Source organism: Neofelis nebulosa, chromosome 8 (genome assembly GCF_028018385.1).
Source record: "Neofelis nebulosa isolate mNeoNeb1 chromosome 8, mNeoNeb1.pri, whole genome shotgun sequence".
NCBI classification, from domain to species: domain Eukaryota; kingdom Metazoa; phylum Chordata; class Mammalia; order Carnivora; family Felidae; genus Neofelis; species Neofelis nebulosa.
The window spans coordinates 16024449-16037697 of record NC_080789.1 but is presented as its reverse complement, the minus strand read 5'-3'; positions in this window follow the sequence as shown (position 1 = coordinate 16037697).

Here is a 13249-nt window from a genome sequence, read left to right as displayed (position 1 = left end):
GGAGGGGAAGGGGAAAAAAAAAGTTGCAGAGAGGGAGGGAGGCAAACCATAAGAGACTCTTAAATACAGAGTACAACTGAGGGTTGATGGGGGCTGGGGGAGAGGGGAAAGTGGGTGATGGGCATTGAGGAGGGCACCTGTTGGGATGAGCACTGGGTGTAGTATGAAAACCAATTTGACAATAAATTATATTTAATATAAAAATAAAATAAAAAGAATAATTTATTTTTTTAATTTTTTTAATTTTAGAGAGAGAGTACAAAGGGAGAAGAGCAGAGAGAGAGAGAAGCATGAAGCCCTATGCGAGCTTGATCCCATGACCCTGGGATCATGACCTGAGCCAAAACCAAGAGTCAGATGCTCAATCAACTGAGCAACCCAGGTGCCCCACGAGAACAATAATTTAAATTATGCTTTTAAATTATTACTTTTAGTTATTATCATTAATATCACTAGTATTTATGGAACATTTATTATGAGACAGACGCTTTTCTATGTGGCAGAACATGGATGAGATAGTTTTACCCCAATGGAATGTTGATAAGTGGCATAGCATTCATCTACCACCACCAGGGGGGAGGTCAGTGCGATGGAGGCAGTACACACTTATATTTACCTTGGAGAATTCAGCCCTGTGTTCAGGAAGAGGGAGGCAAGCAGGAAGAGGGAAGGCAAACAGTAAATAGTGTGGAAAGTCCTATTCACCATTCCACTCAATGAACACATGGTCAAAAGGAGATGGATCCATGAAAGAGATCAACACTGAAATAGTAATTAAAAGACATTGACAAGGGGTCTCAAAGGAGAAGAACAGGTATGATAAAAGTCTCTGACAAAAGAGATTATTTATTGGGACACTTGTTTGCAAGTAGCAAAAACAAAACCCAAACTGCCTTAAACAAAAAGGCCAATTTATCGGCTCACACATGAAAAGCCTGTACTTCAGGCATGGTTGGATCCAGTCATTGGGCCTGCCCTTCCATGTTTTGGTTCTGCTTCCATCCTAACAGGACTCAACCTCAAGCAAGCTCTCCTCTTCAGCTGCCTCCAGCAGATCCAGCAATTTATCCTTCCTGTTTAAACCCTCATTTGCAAGAATTCTGATAGGAGCCCAGGCTATGTTTGGGTAACATGCCCACCCCCTGGAATGGGAATGCAGTTAATTCCAAATAGTTCAGCCACATAGACTGAAGTAGATGGAAGAAAAACAGACCTGTTTTTAATAGAATGAGTGTGAAGAGATAGATGCTGAGCACACAAATCCTACAGATGTCTACAATTGGAGCTTAACCTAGCCTGGAAACCCAGGAGTGGCTACTTTGCAAAGTGGAATTTAATATGAAGATTTAGAAAATTCTACCAAATATGCAAATATTTACCACTCTTCTGAACAAAGATTCTTGGTGCCTTTTATTGCTTCTGTCTTTCTGTGACATTAGTGAAGGGTCTCCTATATTGGGAAGTGGCAGAGGAAGAGGCACAAAGCCTTGTCTTTTATTTTTGCCTTTGCCTTACATCTATCCCCAAGTATGGGAACAATGTCTTATTATTATTATATTCCTAGAACTTAGCCCAGGGCCTGGTCTGTAGAGGGGAATTGATAAGTGTTTGACAATCGATGGTAAACTGATGAATAAAATGTAATTTCTAAGAGTATGTTTTGTCATCAGATTGCTAAACTACATTCTCACAATGAGCTATTTTGTCTTTCCATTACGCTTGCCATTCTTTTTGCTGGTCTCTGGCTCTTCTGCCCCTCAGTTTTGTATCCTGGTTCCCCGTAACCACTTCAGGCTATTTATGTTTTGAGGACTCATTTCAACTCTCTGTTAGAGATTCCTCATTCTTCCATAGAGGTTGAACCCTCAGTTTTGATCCAGGTACATGGATGTCAGCTTAAAAAGTAGATTTTCCAACCTCCTTTGTAGCTAATTATGGTCATGTAACTTCTGCTTAGTTCTGGATGCCAGGAGGTGAGCAGAGGTGTCCCATGACAACTTCCAGGAAATGTCTATGGTTGCTAGCCTCCAAAGATAGCTTGCAACGATTCCTCCCCTCCGGGATGTGCATGCCAATCTTCACATCAAGAAGTAGAGTCTGTCCACCACCACCCCTTCCTTGGGCTGGTCCTGGGACTGCTTTGACCAATAGAATGCAGCAGGAGAGACATTCAAGGACTTCCAAACTCAGGCCTTAAGAGGATTAGAGCTTTCAGGAGATTGGCTGCTTTCCAACTATGTTCACGAAGGACTCAGTACTTCCTATTCTTTTTGATGATCATGAAACGAGTGTTCCAGTTTTGGGAATCTTAACATACTATATTAGGAAAATACTCAATGAGAAATAAAATTGGGTCCTAGTCTTGGCTTTTCACCTCCAATTATGTGAATTGATTCAAGACATGTAACCGTTTTGAGTCATCCTTAGTAAAACAATGAGGCTGTACATGTAAATGACTGTTAAGTATCCTTCCTGTGTGAATGTTCAATAACTTAGGACTATAAAGTGAAAAAGTGCATATAAATAAACTCTGCAGTTATAAAACACAGCACAGATGTTATGTTTACCATTTATGATGTGAACTATTCGATGTACAGAAATCCAGTTGGCACTTAAGTTTTCAGGAATATATTCATTACAATGTACAATGTACAATATAATGATCAGAATGGGGTGATTTAAAATGCATTGTTGTATCTTGGATTGGACCCAGAGCCAGGAAAAAAAATGACATTTGTGAAAAACTGGTGAAATCGAAATAAAAGTGTGTAGTTATGTAATAGTACTGTACCAATATTAATTTCTTTGTTTTGATAAATGTACCATGGTTATATAAGGTGTTATCATTGGGGGAAGCTGAGTAAAGTGTATACAAAAATTCTCTATCTTACCTTTGCAAGTTTTCTAAATTCTAAATTTCTAAACTTATGCCAAAATGAAGATTTTAAAATTAAAAAAAAAAAAAAGAGGGGGGGCGCCTGGGTGGCGCAGTCGGTTAAGCGTCCGACTTCAGCCAGGTCACGATCTCGCGGTCCATGAGTTCGAGCCCCGCGTCAGGCTCTGGGCTGATGGCTCGGAGCCTGGAGCCTGTTTCCGATTCTGTGTCTCCCTCTCTCTCTGCCCCTCCCCCATTCATGCTCTGTCTCTCTCTCTGTCCCAAAAATAAAAAATAAAAAAAAACGTTGAAAAAAAAAAAAAAAAAAGAGGATTAGAGCTTTAATTTCCTTCCTCTTGGGACTCTCATGCTTGGAATGATCCTTTTTAAAAAGTTTTTTTCATGTTTATTTTTGAGAGAGAGAGAGAGAGAGACAGACTGCGAGCAGGGAATAGGCAGAGAGAGAGGGAGACACAGAATCTGAAGTAGACTTTAGGCTCCGAGCTGTTAGCACAGAGCCCAGTGTGGGGCTCAAACCCATGAAATGTGAGATCATGACCTGAGCCGAAGTCCAACACTCAACTGACTGAGCCATCCAGGCGCCCCTGGAATGATCCTTTTTTGAATGCAGATTCCATGTTGTGAGGGAGCTCAAGCAGCTGTGAAGAAGAACACTCATGAAGGAGAACTGAGGCTTCAGACAATGGCCCCATCTAAGCTCCTAGCTAATAACCAGTGCCAACTTGCCAACCATGTGGTTGAGATCATTTTGGACCTATCAACTGTCCCAGAATGCTGGTCAACACCATGTAATCAGAACTATGCATTCTGCTCACAGGATCATGATTTATAATAAGTCACTGTTGTGTTAAGCCACTTAGTTTTGGGGTGGTTTGTTATACTGAACTAGAAAACAGAAACATATTCCTTAAAATATAGTTATCCTATGCTCTTTGGTCTTCTTTCCCCCTTTTTCCTTCCTGTTGGCTGGAATGTATACATAATACATAGAGTCAAAGCAGCCATCTTAGACTATGAGTTAATCCTAAGAATGTAGGTCATGCAAGAGAAAAAACTACTTTATATATATAAAAACATATATACATATGCATACATATACACACACATACCCATACCTAAAAGAAAGAAATTTTGATCTTGAATAAGCCACTGTTGTTTTGGGTCTCTTACTCAAGTTGAACCTATACTGACTCACAGGCACCACTCAAATGGTAACTTTTGCACATTCTCTGTTTCTTCAGTTTCTTGTTCTTCTTTTGATTTTAAAATTATTTTTTGTTTTATCAAAGAGATATGTATATACAGTTTTGAAATCTAAATAATTTGTGAGTTCCAGTGTCTGATAAGATGAGGGATCAGCTTAGCCTCCCTGATTCCTTCCTTCAAGCCCCACCTCATAAATGCCACAAAATCCAGAAGAAAGTTGTGTGAAACTAGCGTAAATATGAGAAGAGTCTCTGGAGCAACAGGAGGTGTTTAGGTCCTGGTGTGAGGGAGAAGTGGAAGCTCACAGCCACACATGACTGAAGGATGGATGGATGGATGGATGGAGATCATGGATGGATAGTCTCCAGGATGGAGACCAGGGGCACTTGGGTTGCAGAGACTTTGAGATGCACCTTGTGCTCTTTAACATTGTCCTGGGCAGATTTTGCCTAGTCTAGTACCACAGTGAAGCAGAAAAGACAGTGGCCATCCCGGTATTGTCAGGACTGCCAATGTAACATCAGAGTGGGCACGCTAGCCAAGCTGGGCAGTTAAGAACCAGTTAACAGTGTGTACAAGCTGACTGGCCATCCCCATAGTATTCCCTGCTGGCCCTACTCTGCTTTATGGTGACTCCTGCTTCATGGGTAATTCTTGAAAAAGAGCGGATCCAGGATGGAAGTCTGAATCATAATATCCTGAGATGTGTTCTCACTCTCCCTGCAAAACCCATGTCAAACTTATCAGGACAGACAGAAGCTATGGTTTATGCTTTGGCCCTTCTCATCAGCTCAGGCATCTAATACTTCTAGGATAGGATTTCTCAACCTTGGCTGTAGTGAGGTTTTGGGAAGATAAATTATTGTTGTGAGAGGATTTCTAGTACATTGTCGGGTTTTTAAGAGATCCCTGGCTGTTACCCACTAGAAGCCAGTAGCAGTGCTCTAATACTGCTTCCCTTTTCCTGCAGCCCAGATTGTAGCAACCCAAAATGTCTCTGGAAACTTCTAAATGTCTCCTGTTGGGGCAAAATCACCTCTGGTTGAGAATCTCTATTCTGGAAGAATGGGTATAAGTCCCCTGTGTTGTAGTGTAACTCATAGGAAAAATAATAATTAGCTTATTGAGAGGGCCACTGGGATATGAAAAAAAAAAAACACCTGGAAAAAATGCAGATGAAGTAAATTTAACAGACCAAAGACAACAAGAAATAAAAATCAGTATATTAAATAAAAAAGAAATGGTGCTGTAAAGGCAAAAGCATAAAGAAGCTCTGAGAGGAATTTCTGAGTATGAAGAAGAAAATGGAAACAAAAGACTTAGTAGGTTGAATAGCAGAGTAAATATAGAATAAATCAAAGAAGTGGAGGATTGGTTCCAGAAAGTATCAGGATGGGTCATACAGCTGAAATATAAAAAAGAAAAGTTAAGAGACATGGAAAATAGAAATGGAAGCAACAACATTCAAATAATGGAAATCTCAGAAGAAGAGGGAAAATATAGAGCGGAATATTTAAGTAATTAGTTACAGAGGAATTCTCAGATTAAAGAAAGTTTTAAAATCTCAAAGTACAAATGCAAGTACTTAAAGAAATTTAAATGAGGAAAAACATACCTAGGTACAGTTTTGTATCACTTAATAGCATCAAGGACAGAGAAAAACTTAAACTCTTCTAGATGCAAAGCAAATTGTCTACGAAGGAAAAAGAATTAGACCAATGTTATTTCTCAACAGCAACATATGCAGGGAGACTAAATAGCAATATTTTCAGTAAAAACAACAACAACAACAACAACACCAAAAACCTTGGGGCTTAAAATTCTATATGCAGCTAAACTCTCATTTAAATGTGATGTCAACATAATTACTGTTTACCATACAAAGACCCTCTTTTAAAACCTTCTTAGAAGTAGTGCTCCAGTAAGAAGAAAAAAACACCAGGAAGTTGTGACTAAAAATGGAGGTATAAAAAAATAACTCAGGGGCGCCTGGGTGGCGCAGTCGGTTAAGCGTCCGACTTCAGCCAGGTCACGATCTCGCGGTCCGTGAGTTCGAGCCCCGCGTCAGGCTCTGGGCTGATGGCTCGGAGCCTGGAGCCTGTTTCCGATTCTGTGTCTCCCTCTCTCTCTGCCCCTCCCCCGTTCATGCTCTGTCTCTCTCTGTCCCAAAAATAAATAAAAAATGTTGAAAAAAAAATTAAAAAAAAAAAAAAATAACTCAGTAAGTGTCACTGTAGTAAAACTTATAACAAAATAAGCAAACAAAATTTTACATACACAGCAATCAGTAACTATAATTGATCAGATAAATTGAAATTTCTTTTGCTTGAAATTTTACATTCAGTTTTATTCTCCTGGTAGTTGCTCCTAACTACTAAACCCAAACTTGATGTTTAATTTTCCCCTTGTAACGGCGAGTAACAAGGAAGAAAAGAAAAAAAGGAACCAGAAAAAAAGTGTGATGAATAGAATACATGAAAAAATGCTGATATGATTTTTTTTAAGAATTTAAATATAAGAATAATGGGAATAAGTAGAAATAGATCAAACTCAGTACAAAAATATAAAGGCTCAGGATTAATGTGTAATATTATCTATAAGAGAAAGTCTTAAAGCAAAAGATTATAAAAAGATTAAAAATATACAGATGGAGAAAGACAAACCAGAGAAATATGAAATTTTTAAGACTGTAGCAATGTTATTATCAGAACAAATAGATACAACAAAAAGGATGCTATACTTTTATAAATACATAATTCTATATGAGCACCTGAGTAGCTCAGTCAGTAAGCGTCCGACTTTGGCTCAGGTCACGATCTCACCATTCCTGAGTTCAAGTGCTGCCTCTGGCTCTGTGCTGACAGCTCGGAGCCTGGAGCCTGCTTCGGATTCTGTGTCTCCCTCTCTCACCCTGCCCCTCCCCCACTCATGCTCTGTCTCTGTCTCAAGAATAAACAAACATTAAGAAAACTTAAAAAAACATATTTCAATAGATAAAGAGATCATATACATATAATCGCCTAAGGATTCTCTGAAATATATATAATATATACTTTTTAATGACCATTGAAAGAAATAATTAAGTCAGCAAGTATAGTTGGTAGAATAAGATATACAGGTGTAAGCATTTGTCATCCTCATGAAACAGTGAGCAAGATCTGTGCATTTTATTGTATGTAACTTATTCCTTGTTTCAGTACACATCTTCCAAGAAGCAGGAGCCAAAACAAGATGAGACATGTGAGAAATGTATTGAGGAGAAATGCTCATAAAGAGTAATTACTAGGGAATAGAACAGAAAAAGATGGGGAGAATCTTCCCGGCAGTACGTGTTTGATTCCTGTGAAAGGAAAGGAGGAAGGCAGATTGGGTAGGAATTTCTCTCAGATGTCCCCGTGGTTCTAAGAATGTTTCCGTTAGGCAAAGAGGGAGACCTCAAGCCAAAGTCTGCATCCCGTAAGAGTGAACGAGCCCCATCACCCTGCTGTGCCCAGTCAGTGAAGTGTGGCCTCAGGAGGCAAGAATGTGATGGTGGATTCAGAGTGGAGCAGCAGGGAATGCCAGTCAACCGTGCTGCCTGCAGCAGGTTCTCTCGAAGGAGACCCGAGTGGCACCTCTCCATGACTGGCACATGCCTAAATAAAATTACAAGAAAATAATGCAACAATGTTCCTCTACACCAACAATAAGTACATATAAAATATAGCAAACAAGATATCATACACAGCAGCAACCCAACCATAAAGCCTTCTGGAAGAAATCAAACCAAAGCAAAGACTTTTTCCTTTTCAAATGTTTATTTATTTTTGAGAGAGAAAGAGAGCATGTGAAAGCCGTGTAGGGACATAGAGAGAGGGAGACAGAGGATCTGAAGCAGGCTCTGCGCTGACAGCAGAGAGCTGGATGCAGGGCTCAAACTCACGAGCTGTGAGATCATGACCTGAGCTGAAGTCAGACGCTTAACTGACTGAGCCATCAGGTGCCCCGAAGCAGAGACTTTTTAACAAGAAAGTCAATTAAAGAGCACAATTTTTCCAGTGTGACAATTTTGCAGTGTGAGATTATGCTATGTTCATATATGGAATGAATAACATGTAAGCCTGCTGGTTCAACTTAAAACAACTTTAATTCGGGTCTCGTGAAAATATCTCAAGAATTTTTAGTAAATCTGACAAATTTATTCTAAAATATATATGAGAAAAAACTAGTTCCATGAATAGCTAAATCGATTTGGAAAAGAATGGAAGGGAGACCTTGCTTACCAGATGCAAAGAAGTGTGGCAGGGGCATAGTGATAAAAATCGAGTGGCAACAGGCACTCGATCCAGTGCCTGGATCCAGGCATGAGGAAAAGGCAAACAGATGAAAGAAAAAGACTAGAAGGTATCGGTTAAGGGATGGATAGGGAAATTAATTGTCCAATGGGACAAGAGAAAAAATCCAAGTGGCTTCAGAGAAGCCTTAAGAAAGGAAGGAAAAGGGACATAATCTCTTTTCTTTTTCCAGTCTTTGAGAAGTGTGTGAGGGAGGCTGTGGTACTTTAGCAATTACAGCCACCTTGTGATCATGAAGAATGAATGAACTTGTGATCGTGTCCTAATAGCAGAAGACAAGAAGAGCAGGACACTGAGTGTAAGTGGAAAGAACCTAGAGCGTGTTAACACCTGAACCCCTCATCTTCTTAACAACCCAGAGGGACACCATGTGAATCCCTATGTGATACAATAGGAAGTTCACATTCATCACCTGTGTGCTATTTTTTGCCATAAACTTGATCTGAACTTGATCAATTCTCTAGACCCAATTAACAATTTACAGGAACTATAGGGGATGGAAGAGCATGTTAAATGACACAGCAGGGATGCAATGAACATATTGCAGAATGCTGGGCATGCAACAGGACAGACAACTTGGCTTTTGTCAACAAATAAATTAGGAGGAATAAAATAGGGAGGGAAAATCTCCAGACTTAAAGAGACTTAAGAGACATAGCAGTCAAATGCATTGTGTGGATCTGGCTCGATTCGAGCAAACCCACTTTGCCTGAAAAATTTCAGGCAATCAGGCAAATTTGAACAGTGAATTAAAAAAAATTTTTTTACATTTATTTATTTTTGAGAGACAGAGCACAAGCAGGGGAGGGGCCGAGAGAGAAGCAGTCTCCAGGCTCGGAGCAAGCGTTCAGCGTAGAGCCCAATGTAGGGCTCGAACCCACGAACCATGAGATCATGAGCTGAAGTCAGACACTTTAACCGACTGAACCATCCAGGTGCCCCTGAACCATGAGTTTTTGATGGTTATGGAATCACTGTTGATATTTTAGGTGTGACAACAGTAATATGATAGTGATTTTGTAAAATCTTCTATTTTAGAGGTACATGTTAAGAGTATTTATGGATGAAAGAATATGATGTCTGGAATTTGCATCAAAATTAACCTATTCGTGGGTGTGGGTGGGAGGGCCATTGGATGAATTACAGATGAAACAGCAGTGACCACATTTGGATTATAATTGAAGTTACCTTGTCATTTTGGAGGTTCATGGTACTATTCCCTCTTCTTTTACATTTGTTTGAAATTTTGTAATAATAATAAAAATATTTTAAGTACATGTTACTGAGCCCACTGCAGACCTTCTGAATCAGAATCCCTGAGGACAGGGCTCACCAGTGTGTATTGTTAACAAGTTCTCCAGCTGATTCTGCTGCACACCAACATTTAAGAAACAGTGTTCAATGACTCAGAAGGCAAGAAACCAAACTGCCAACCTTTTCAAAGTCTGCATATATCCATTTGCATTTTCTGACTATAAAAGACAGTTGTGGGCAGAAATTAATTTAGCCTTCAGGTGCTTCTAGAGTGACCTGGGGTGGGGGGCGTCCCTTCCTCCCATAGCAGCCCCAGGCACCTCTCTTGTAGAGCACTTATCCAGCTGTTTTATAGTTCTCAACTTTCTCCTTCACTGAACCAAGACAACTTACGACAAACACCGTCATACCAAACTATTTATCCCCACACCTCGCAGAGGTACATAGAAGGTGCTCAGGCAATGTTTATTGAAATTATTATTTACCTGATCAGCAAATGAATCATTAACAAACATAAGGTTGGGGCTCATGTCTTTACTGTAATAATATAATCTTTACTATATAAGATCCACGAAGGTAGGAATATTGTTTGTCTTAGTTTCTTTGTTTATTGTGTCTCTCAGTAGAGTGTAAACTCCAGGCGGTGGAGGGGAGAGGAGGACACGTGTCTACCTTGTTCACCTCTGAGCCTTTCAGTACCATGCAAAGTGTAAATCTCACGTCTGGTGGTTTCAGTGCTCAAGAAACCCACCATCCTGTGCTCTTGCAGATCTGTGTCACCTGCTTCCAGTCAAGCCAATGGATGGGCTGTTTGTGGTGGTCAATAAATGCTGTCCGGAGACAGAGGTGACATCCTGAGGCTTGCATTCTGATGTGGAGAGGCATACAATGAACAAGGAAACAAACAATTTTAGACAGTGGTGAGCTGGGTAGAGAAAATAAAACACCAGGCAAGCAATTACAATAAAATGTTAGGCTCGGGAAGGACAGGGCACACGGAGGCTGCAACAGTGGAGGCAGAGGGCATGCCAGGTGATCTGAAAGTGATAAGTCCTGCACTGTCCCCTTCTGGGCTGCTCACGCATCCACTCCAAGGGCTCTAGCAGCCTCCCAGGTCTGTACAAGCAGCGCCAACTCCACGCCTTTGTGGGAACGCCTGCTAGAGGGCTACTCGGGAAGCGTTATGAGCATAAGTCACCTCTGTCTTACTGCCAAATCCCTAATCCTGCCCCTCCCATCACCCCCTCCTCACTGGATGATTTCTGCGAATGGCATAAATAAGCCAAGTCAGAAAACTGGACATCACCCTTCTGTGCCCCTCACTGGCCACATCCAGTCACCACCAAGGGTGGTGGATGAGTCACCTCTCCCTGCCCCCACTACAAAGTCTCTATTTCAGACCATTGTGATCTCTTTCCCAATGACCTCTGCCTCTAGTAACAACCTGCGGGCACCACTTGACCACAAATCAAGTCCTGTATGCTCAGAACCCTTCTGGGATAAATTTCTTAGCATGACCCTCCCAATCTGATCCTCACCTACCTCCCCAAGAAATTGCCCAATACCTCTCATTCCCGTGGGCATGTGTGGCCATGCCAGGCTCCAGTCCTCAAACATACGGCATATGCCCTCTTTCGTGTCCTTACTGCTGTCTGTAACACCCCTTAACCCCCTCACCTGCCTTAGGAATTCGGCTCTTGGCTTAATCATCACTTCCTCTGGGGGAACCAGCCTCCTAGGCTGAGTTTCCTATCTCCTCTCTTGGTCCCCGCCATACCCACACTCTCCCCCAAGGCAGGCAGGCCTTGCTATGTTTGCTTTAGATTTTGAGCTCTGGAGAATAAAAACTGCATCATTTACTACTATGTCCAGGGACAAGAGAGCCGCACTGAACCCCAGTGGTCCTCCTCTGAAAAGTGCTGACAACAATCTTATGTCAGTTGTATTGTGTGGATTAAATGAGATAGTGCATGGAAATGCCTATCACAGTGGAGGCACAGTCCATACATAAATGGTAGCTATTACTATTGCGATGTTCGCACTGAATCTGAACAAGCATTTTATTGAAGTTCGAAATACATTCAGAAAAATGCATAAAATCCTAAGTGTACGTAGCTCAGTGAATTTCCATAAATGAACACGTTCTTGTTACCAGCCCCTAGACAGCACTGTTTGTAAACCCAAGTGTGTTACCACCTCACAGAGGTCCTCCCCGGTCCCCCCTGCTACATAGCCCTCATCGCTGGACAACCTATAGAATCTAGTTACATATTTTATCTATCGTCTATCTCCCTTCATTCCAGTATAAGCTCCAGGAAGATAGGGATTTTTTAAAAGTCTACTTTGTTCACAGCTGTGTCCCCAACTCCTAGACTAGTGCTGGGCACATAGTAGGTGCACAATAAAAATTTGCCAAGGAATGAATGAATACCCGCTTATTTTCATTTCTTTAAGCTCCCAGGTGCTGCAGCACTGTCAGGGTGGACAGCTAGTGTCATCCCAGGTTAGACAGCACAGGGCGGGGACGGCATGCACCAGCCCCCACTGCCCACCTGCCAGTTCTTTCTCCTCACTTTCCTCGCCAGCCCACCCCACCTCACCCCACCTGCATTTTTCATGTATAATTAAAATAAGAATAATAACAACGGCTGCAATAACAGGCCGCCTTGGTCCCCCAGCATCCCCCAAGAACTCCCAGGGACACCCAACACTCCAGGTGGCGGCACCTGCAGGCACTGGTCAAGCTCCCGCTTTTATCTCCCAGGGAGAAATCGAGGGTGCGAGAGAATCCTCCTGTCTTCACCGCCATGCACACCACGATAACGTGTGGTGATCGTCACTGTCGCCTTCGGTCACCACAGGTTTTCATCGTCCGCTTTCCCGTCACCAGCCGTCGCAGCTGGAATGAATGCCAGGCTCTGTTCTGGGCTCCGGGGCTTGTGGCAGTGAATACGGTTCCTGCAGAAACAAACGGGTAATGAATGGGGCAGCGGCCGGAGCAAGAAGGGACCCGCACAGAGTGTTCAGGCACAGCCACTCTGAGGAGGCAACGCTTAGCCGAGACCAGGGTGACACCAGGGTGGTGGGAAGGAGCTGGCCGCGCGGCGACGTGCTGGGAGGGGTAGATGGTAAGAGGGCTGCAAGCAGAGGGAACAGCGGGTGTTGGACTCCTTCCACACCCACTGCGTCGTTTACTCTTCCCCCTAACTTTGGGGGGGGGCATCTTTGCCCCGTTTTACAGACAAGGAAGCCGAGGCCCAGAAGGATTAAGGAATTTACCGAGGCAGAATTGGAACCCAGGACTCTGAAATATGCCCAACCCGGACTCTGTCCAGCCCGCATCTTGCGCCGCCTCCTTCCTCCCGCGCCGTGACCTTAACTCGGCACGTGCTGGCCCCTTGTGGCCCCCCCCTCCCGCATTGTCCCACTTAGTCCTTCTTGGGGAGGGCAGACTGGGGGCCTTTGCAAGGGACTGCGGGTACCTCACCCAGCTTGGGGGCCTGGGTTAGAGACCCCCCCCCCCTCGCCCGGCGTTAGGGACCCCGCCCAGCCGCCCCGC